Source organism: Crotalus tigris, unplaced genomic scaffold (assembly GCF_016545835.1).
Source record: "Crotalus tigris isolate CLP2741 ecotype Arizona unplaced genomic scaffold, ASM1654583v1 scf7180000017937.1871474, whole genome shotgun sequence".
Taxonomy (NCBI): domain Eukaryota; kingdom Metazoa; phylum Chordata; class Lepidosauria; order Squamata; family Viperidae; genus Crotalus; species Crotalus tigris.
Genome location: NW_024096729.1, coordinates 1,342,075 through 1,351,910, shown reverse-complemented (window position 1 = coordinate 1,351,910; position 9,836 = coordinate 1,342,075). Strand labels below are relative to the sequence as shown.

General features: G+C 38.7%; 1 protein-coding gene across 1 annotated transcript in view; it reads left to right on the top strand.

Moving 5' to 3' along the window:
* Positions 1-291: 291 nt before the first annotated feature.
* LOC120308556 (pleiotrophin-like) overlaps positions 292-9,836 on the top strand; it is a 78,645-nt gene continuing 69,100 nt past the window's right edge. The window contains exon 1 of the mRNA XM_039344768.1: positions 292-818. The gene's annotated coding sequence lies outside the window, so the exon portion shown is untranslated. The remainder of the gene's footprint in view (positions 819-9,836) is intronic.

The following is a 9,836-nucleotide window of genomic DNA, read 5'->3' as shown; positions in this document are numbered from 1 at the left end:
CAACTGTCCAATTATAGAGTCCACTACTGTAGTATTTTTGTGAATGGACTCCTCCCATCGCTGTTACAATGACCACATGAGTTGACCATTTGCTTAGGCACAATAGGACAAAAATATCTTAACGAGCTGTTTAAAGAAGATGGAGTAAGCTCCCCCCCCCCTTCATCTCCTGAGCTTGGGCTGAGATTCCCTGGTGAAGAAAAGCTTAGAAATTGATTGGATGCTGCTTACAGCCTCTGAAGTTTTTAAACCCTGAGGTGTTAACTCTTACATTTCCCTGCCTTAAACTCTAGGAAAATCAACCCAACCTGCCCAAAAAACGGGTGATATTCCTGACCAGGAAAGTTTTTGCCATTTCTCTGTTCCTGGTTTTTGTCAGATTGTGATGGGAGAGTCTAACCCTTGAGTGACCTGCTTTTAATGAACTTCTCAATCAGTACCCGTGAGTGAATTGTGCTTTCCCCTCCCTTTCTTTCCTCCTTCCCTCCCTTCCTCTCTCTCTCCCTCCCTCTCACACACACTACACTTGCTCATTCACAGCCTGCTTTATCCATAGTCAAAGGAAAGATCAGCTTCTCTGCCTTGAGTAGCACAGACGTGGTGAGAACATTCAAAGAGAAGAAAGTGAACTGCGAGGAAGTGGGGCAGGGGAACGGTTGGAAACACAGGGAGTGCAGAGGAGACTATAGTTTCTAGAGAGGGGGAAGGAAAATCAGAAGACCCCTTGCTTTTTCCTGAGCAAAGGTGAAGCCAGCTCTGACAACTCATCACTGAATCTGAAGACCGTTTAACAGAGACAGGAGATTTTGCAACTCAAAGTAAGTTTTTCTGACTTAACTTGTTTCTGACTGTAATATGGTAAGCCACCCACCCACACATAATTTCACATAAAATTGCTACTTGGAGAAAGGCAATGAATCAAAAGAAGCTAAGTACTCCTAAGGTAGTATCTCTGTTCATCTGTTTCCATGGCTGAAGAAAGTTGATGAAGCAGGTAAGACCCGAGAGACTTCAGAATATCTGTTTTTGTGGGGGGGAGCAAGGATGACATTTCTTATTTTTGTGAGGATGGGTACACTATCCCCTTTATAATTACATAGTGCTGAGCATTTTATTTCAAGTAATATGAGCAGCATTCATCAACTCAGGAAGGGTCTTTCTGGTGACCCTTTTTCCTGTTGTCCTTACTGAGGGAATCATAAGGAGTAAAATATATGGAGTTGTATCTCCTTCTTAAAGGATTCAAGAGTCAATTTAAAAGTAGAAAAGAGGACCCAAATCCCCTCAGGATTGCCTCTCGAGCCCCTCTGGGAAGGGAAAGGAGAGTTGGTGATGATGTGGAAGACCCTGATTGTTACCATTTCTTCTTTGAAGAGTGATTGTCCTTGTGTCAGCACTAAACAGAGAGCAGAGCATTGCATACTTTTCCCCAAGTACCAGCTAGTGTTAATCACCTTTGCTTCTGCTTCATTGAATATGCTCACATTTATGACAGGGACAAGACTGCAGATTACTAGGGCCAAAATGAGTTTTTCTAGCGTGAAAAGTCTGCAAATGCACATTGTTCTGCTTCTTTGACTCTACATTTGTGAATTTAATTAAATCTAGATTAATTTTTTTACAAGGTTTATTTGGTGTCATCCTTTTACTTATGTGATAGTTTCCAACAATTTACTCTAACAGAAAATAGTGCTTTCTAAACATTTTTTTTAAATGAAAGGTGCCAAGCTTTCTTGAAAGGACTTAAAGTAGCCTGCATGATGCTTATATTGTGTTTAGATGGATGTTCCTCATCCCACAACCTTGGGTTTATTTTTTTAAACTTTTTAACAGCTGTGACATTGTTAATTGTATGCTGCCATAGTCACGTTCAGTGAGGTGGGCGACCATATAAATTTGTTAAATAATATATGTTTATATATGTTTGTCATTTGCTATGGAACTGCAAATGGTATAGAGGAATAATGGCAGACTGTACGGAGTTTCAATATGGTTGCTGCATCATGTGTCTTCAGACAATATCCTGGGATTTTGTGATATGGAAAAGTCTTTAAAGTTCCACCTTTAATTTTAACAAGGGAGTAGGAAACTATAATCTCACTATATCTCTGGCCATCCTTTTCCTTTTCCTGTTTTAGGAAATGGAACTTTTGATTTGGTTCCATAATTTCAGTACAGAATAGGATGAAAAGAGAGACCAGGGAACAGGAGTAGAACACAACCTCTCGGCCTCCATTGCTTGCATCAAAGGCAAAGTTGAGTTCCGTGAATTCCAATTTGTCAGTTCCAGTTTATGTGATGTAACTATTCCATGTTTGTCAAGAAAGCTGATGTAAGAAATGATGACTAATGAAGGCTGGACAATGAGTTGAATGCTTAAATGTAAAACGTGTGTTAATTTTTAAATGTAAAAATTAATTCCATGGAATTAACGATAGCTAAAATGAATTATTGCTCACAATGATCAGATACCTGTGGCTTGAACAACATATATGGATTCAACATCCTGGCTGGAGATCCAGGCGTCTTAGTTGCAAATGGTCTACACCAAACTTCAGATCAGTTTGGAATCCATTTAAAATTGTATTTGTGGGACCATTTGTTTACCATTCTTCATTCCTGGCCTGCAACATTTTTAGAATTTATACAGCTAGATCCCTCCCCTCCCTTTCTCCCTTTCTCCCTCTTTCCCTCCCTCCCTCCCTCCCTCCCTCCCTCCCTCCCTCCCTCCCTCCTTCCTTCCTTGCTATATTCAGTGAACAGCAAATACATGAACAAGATATAAATTAAAAATCTGATCTGATTTTCAATCAAAATTAGAGTTTACCTATGTTATAAATGTATGGCATTGGTATGTCTTCATTATTTTACCTAAAGATGCACCTGCATGTATCTGCATTTGATATCCTTTTACAAGATATGCCCCCCCCCCCCCCCGAAGTATGGCTGAAGGCTCATCGCTGCAAGGCTGGTAAAACATTGTGGACAGGGCCAGGGGCATGTCCTTACTTTCTCTTCCATGCTTCATCTTATCCTGCCTTTTTGAGCTCAGTTGATAAACAATAAAATAACATGTGACAAACATTGTACCTTCTCATTTGCATGCTTCTGTGAGTCTCATGAGATATACTGTAGTACTAAAATCTGGAGATTTCATCTCTTTGCTTTTAATTAAATTTTAATCAAAAATCTAGGGAATAAACATGATTTGTCATGTTTATAGTTTAAATCTCATGCCAGAGATTTAAAGTTTATAGTTAAAAAAAGATGTAAATCACTGTTTCATTTGGAGAGAAAACCCTCCTTTCTCCTGTGCAAGGATAGCCTCAAACAGACATTTGCTTTTCTCCCCTTTCATTACAAAGTGAAATATGTTTAATAATAATAACAGAACCATCATTTGGCATGGTGTATTACAATGCATTGAAAGTTTTTAAAAGTTTATGGAGCAAAAGTTCATCTTTTTTATTTAGATTCAGGGAGAATTCAGTCAGACTTCAGGCCTGGATATGGAACAGAAATAACATTGGTCACATTTTTAGATGATCTCGGGTAGGAGTGAGGTGATCCATCCTTGCTTTTGTTGACCTCTCAGCAGCTTTTGATACCCTTTACCATGAAATCCTTTTGGGCTGACTTAGCTGAGGTTGGGGGGGAGGTGAGGGGAGACACAGTTTTATGCTGGTTCATCTCCTTCCTCTGATTCCAATCAGTGTTGATAGGAGCAAGAAGTCCATCCCACAATGTTGTAGGGTCCCACAAAACTCAATGATTACTCTGTTCTTTTTTTAATATCTACCTGAAACCACTGAGTGAGATCATTCATCACCATGGATTGAGATGTCATCAGTATGTTGATGATACAGTTATACACTAATTCCTGGGTGAACTAAGTGATACTTTACATATACATGTTCTTTCATGGTGTCAGGAGGCTTTGGGGAGTTTGGATGAAGAACAGCAGGCTTCAGGTGTTCTCTGGTAAGACAGAATGGCTGTGAGGTGGTAGTGGGGGCTCATTTCTACTTGGATTTTTATCCAAGTAGATGGAGTCGTACAGTCCCAGACAGAACTGACAAGTAATCTGGGGGTCCTTCTGGACTCACAACTCCTGCCTGGAGAGCAGGTGGCAGTCATGCCTAGGAGGGTCTTTGGTCAACTGTGTTGTGCGTCAGTACACCCCTTCCTGATTGGGAGGCTCCTAGTCACTTACATGCTGTTCATCTACTGCTTGAACTGTTGCAACATTTTACAGGGGGCTAGCCAAATGTACCCATAGCTGTTCTGGGACTGAGATGGGCAGTCTCTAAAATCTGGAAGTTTCAGCTGGTACAGAAGGTGGCCGTGTGAGCAATTTTGGGCACCTCAAAGATTGTGCAAGGTGCATTGGGTGCAGGTCTGTTTGGGCCAATTGGGCCAATTCAAGATGTTAATTATTACCTTTAAAGCCTTATACAGCATGGGACCAGGTTAGCTGTGGAATTGTCTTCTCCCCATTACATGGCACATCCCACCCAACCAGGCAGAAAGGGCATATTGTGGACCCTGTCAGTTAAATAATTTCAACTGGTGGGATCCAGGAAGAGAGCATACTCTGCCATTGCCCCTGCTGTTTGGAAAATCCTTCCTCCAAAGGTGAGGTGGGTCCTCACTCTCCCGGTCTTTCAGAAGAATTTGAAGACTTGGCTCTACTGACTTGTCTGGGGCTCCCAGAGGAACATGCAACCTTGGGGCTGCTAACCTTGAAGACCCTTTCCCTACTTTTATCTTTTAACTTATTCCATCCCTGTTTTATCTGCCTCCTTTTGCTGAGACATAGTATTTTAATATTGTTTTTATGTTTTGATGTTTTAAACTGTACACTGAACATAGCCATTTTGAGACTGAGATGGGCAGTCTCTAAATTTGACAAATAAATAAAAAATATGTATTAGCACATGTAAGCTAGGAAGACCATAGTAATGGGGATAACGTCTGAAGGCCTGAGGCTTTGTTTCAATTGAGAATATCAGATAAAAGATTAGGACAATATCTATGGATTAATAAGTAGTTTTGGGGGTGGAATATTAAAAAAAATCAAGACATCACAATGGAAATGTTTCCAAGATTTTTTTTTTCTCATTCCCATCAAATCCATAATGTGGGAAGATCAAACTCTAACTAGCATTTACCATTTACTCAAGACATATTTAACTTATAGATAGTCCTCAACATATGACCATTTGTTTAACTATGGTTCAACGATGGCTTCAGAAAAAGAGCTTTATATGACCTGTACCCACACTTATGACCATTGCATTCTTATGACCTCTATTATGTGATCACAATTTGGGTACTTGGCAATTGTCTCAAATTTACCACTGGCTGCAACAACCTATGGTCATGTGATTGTGATTTGCAGCTTTTTTTTGCTAGTTTCTGGCAAAAAAACGACAAAAAACATTCAACGAGGAAGCTGGATTTGCTTAATGACCACGTGATTCACTTAAAAACCACACAATTCACTGAACCACATTGATTCACTTCACAATGACTGGAAAAATGGTAATAAAATTGGGTCCATCATGTGATGACTCCATTTACGATTATGCTGACTTAAAAGCAAAATTGTGGCCCCAATTGGGGTTGTAAGTCAAGATCTACCTGTACTTTTGAAAATGAATGAAATGGTTGGAACATTTGGGAGTTTTTTATTTCTTTTTCATAAACACTTCCTCTATTGTCAAATCAGAATTTTCTATCTAAAACACGGTACACATCAGACAGATAATTGGGCAGTGGGGGATACCTTTGTATAGGTTGTTCTTACTTTGCAGCATTTCCTGGAATGACCTTGAGATCGTGCATCCTCACACTAAAATTCCACAAATGTTCAACACACACACACACACACACACACACACACACACATTATTTAAAAGGTGGACATCCATCTGCTAGAGTAGAATTCTTCCCTTCAAAGTGAACAAGAAGAAGCAATTTAAAACTAAGGAGACATTTCCTGACATTTAGAACAATTAATCAGTGGAACGACTTGCCTCCAGAAGTTGTGAATGCTCCATCACTAGAGGTTTTTTTAAAGAAAAAATTGGACAACCAATTGTTTGAAATTGAGCAGGGGGTTGGAATAAAAGACCTCCAAGCTCCTTCCAACTCTCCTATTCTGTTATTCAATAAAAATCTCTCTACCTAGACTCACACATATATTTTATAAAAGAAAAATAACATCTGTATTCTCACAAATATGCACATATTGTGCCTTTCCCTCCCAGACATAGGTATGTAGTGTATATTTGTATAGTTCAAATGTCTGTGAGAAAATGCCTTTTGTTCTGCTTTCATTTATAACTGGGTCTACACAGTTTTCTTTCCTTTGCCAGACATAGAAAGAGTGAAAAGGAGTCAGGGAATCTCACCCAGGAGATTACTTCTGAGGGCTAATAGGATAATGGATCAGCTTCCATGATCTCAGCTAAGTGTGGATTTGATGAAACAGCAGAGTGCTCCATTTAGTTATTGGGTAATAGCATTGACAAATCAATATGGATAAATATTACAAAAGTTTAAGGGAGTTGGGTGAAATGGAGAGGAAGTACTGAGCTTCTGCCTGGATCATTATGTGGACAGAGAAGAGAAGCAAGGACAAAAGAAGAACAATCACTTGCATTTCAAAGGCAGAGTCCAGAAATAATGGCAGAGTTAAGAAATACCCCAGTCATCAGGACAAGTGATTAGGATCAAAATCTGCCATCTGCTAAGAATGCTAACCTTGAAATATCGGTTGCTTGAGCCAAGTAGAATTCTTTTTTCCCTCCTATAAACTCAGTTATTACGTAGTTAAGTAATTGTTTATAAATCATTTGCTTCATAGCATTTTTTTTTTAAAAAATAAAATTACATTTTTATGTAAAGGGGTAAGAATACCATAAATAAGTAGTGTATTTTTGATATATTCATAGGAAATACCCTATGTTTTCTGAACCACATATTCCTCTACAAATATTATTTCTGATCTGATTTCTTAGCAAATCATCCATGAGTTATTAATGTTGAGTGTATGAATTGAATAACTTTTCCATGTATTAACAACCATCATCTTTGCCAACAGTGCTAAAAGATGCAGAATTAGGATTGAAGGTGCTGAATTCCTTATGAATCTAACCACAGATTTATTCTGTGTTATCCACAGTATTTTACACTTTCTATGTAGTGTTTTCTGAATCTCGGCTCGGAAACATATCAAAATTTATCTTTGTGTTGAGTGAACAAATGTAAAAATGAGGAATACTAGACATACAAGTTCTGCTTGAAGCTTAAGGAAGATGGTCTCTCAAAGTACTTTGATTTCATGAACTTATTTGAGTTATGAAAAATGTGTTTGACTAATGAAACTGTAATCCGTTTGGATTGGATTGAAATCATCATTGCAAATCTCATAGCGGTTCACAAATATTTGATCTGTTTACATGGAGTGCTGTGGGGGAGGGCAGAATTTGCACTGATAGCCCACAAATGCACAGTTTCAGAATATAAAAAGCTATCACATGAGTGAATGCTCCACAACATCAAATCTTTTCACCAAGGGCAATGGCAAGTACCCATTGTTAAAGAGACAGCTGAGATCTCTTTTCTATTTTAAGTGATTTGATACATAAGAGGCTATATTATTTGTCACAATCATTGTTACCATCATTCTTAATAATTTTATATGTATTCTTATTCTGCTGTTCTACTGATTTGCATTTTAATTATTTTAATCTAGAGCAGTGGTTCTCAACCTGTGGGTCGGGACCCCATTTGGGGTCGAACGACCATTTCATGGGGGTCGCCAAACAACGCAGTCCGCCATTTTTTCCCCTTTTCCTTAGCTGTGCTACTCCCTTTTATTCTATTGGCTTTTGAAAGCCAATAGAATAGACTCTCTTGAATAGAGTCTAATTGTATTGGCTTTCAAAAGCCAATAGGAATTGTCCAGGCTGTCTCTGCCCTGCTGAGCCCACCAAAAGTCCCATTCTGCAAATGGTGCTGCACCAATTGAGTAGTCCTCGACTTACGACCAGTTGAGTAGACCTCGACTTACAACCAGTTGGAGGTCGCAGCATTAAAAAGGTTGAGAACCACTGATCTAGAGTTTAAATACATTGTAAGAAAAAAAAAATTCTTTCTAGTAATGTCACATTTCTGCTCATGTTATCTATAAGGTTGAAATGAGCTCAGCAACTGGTGTTTTCACAGAGACAACAATATCATTTTTCTTGGCAACCTATGAAGCCGTTTACTGTTTATCTTGGAATATTGTTTTGATTTCCCAGTCTAGCTTATAGTCCATCCATCCATCCATCTATCCATCCATCCATCCATCCATCCATCCATCCATCCATCCATCCGTTCGTTCATTCATTTATCCATTCATTTTATTTATTAAACTTATATGCCGCCCATCTCCCCAATAAGGTGACTCTCAAATGTTATCCTTTCCTTGAGTGTTATCTCATACAAGTCTTAACTCCCTCTGACTCGTCTTAGCTTCTTTTGAGATTAGCGATGGATCAGCCAAAGTTGTCTAGTTGCTGGGTTTTTTTTTAATTTATAGACAGGTGATTATCCAGGGCGGAATCTAATGTAACTTGTGAGTACTGTGTATCATTAGTTAATGTTACAAAAGGCCTTATACAATTGTCCTCTGCAAAATCACACAGTGAAATTGCAGAAATAATATCACCAAATTTCTCCTCCAAAGAGAGAAGAAAATAAGTTCTCTGATTTCTTGTATAATTGCTATAGTATTCAGCCTAGCATAGATGCTGTTTCATTGCAAGGGGCAGTGGCAAGAACTGCTTGGCATCCCAGCCGTTATGTATTCTTCATAATGTCTGGAAATCAGCCCATTCTGAAGTCTTTGTGTATGTCAATGTGTTGAGAGAGAGAGGGAGAGAGAGGGGTGGGGGATAGGTCCTACATAGAAATGTTAAATAATACAGTAAGAAAAATTCTACAAAGTGGCTTTTTTCTAGAGAGCAGTGGAAAAAAAATGTTTTCCCAGAAAAATGTATTCTAGGAAATGTATATTCAGCTGTCAAAATAAGTTTCTTGGATGAGATTCACTTTAAGCCTCTTTCTTACCTTTCAAGGAAAGTACACAGCAGTCAGTGTGTAGTTGAATATGAAACCAGGTCACATACTTTCTCATGGGACTTCCCAGTCTTGCTTTGCTTGACCCAGATCTTTTGTGTAATTGCCTTTGATCTTATCCTCCTTGCTCACAGGGAACAGAGGATTTAAAAGCATCCTCTCAGTCATTCACCTTTCTGGCTGTCTCCTAGTCACCCTCCTATTTATGCGTGGCATATTTTCAGTATTTTATCCCCTGAACTTCCTTTTTTGTAGGTGAATGTTCACTGTGTTTTTAAAATATTTTATAGACTGTTCATTTTGCATCTGGAGGGTCATTAGTAGGCCACGTATGTATTCAATACTTTCACACACTCCCTTGTCATTACCATTTTCAGGACTCTTCGGTTCAGTACACAGAAAAAGGACCCAGTTAAATTAATTGAATTAAAAGGGCATGAGATAAATGGATAACAGCTTAAAATAAAATGTAAAAGCAGTTGAAGAGCGGTATTAAAACAACTACTTTGAGAGTAAATGATCCTTGATTGTCCTTGTATGATATACAGGTAGTCATCAAAGCTTCTGTGGCAGTGTTTCTTAACTTCAGCAAATTTTAGATGCGTGGACTCCAACTCCCAGATGGATGGATGGGTAATTCTAGGAGTTGGAGTCCACACATCTTAAAGTTACTGAGGGTTGATCAGTGGTTTGCACCACTTCAG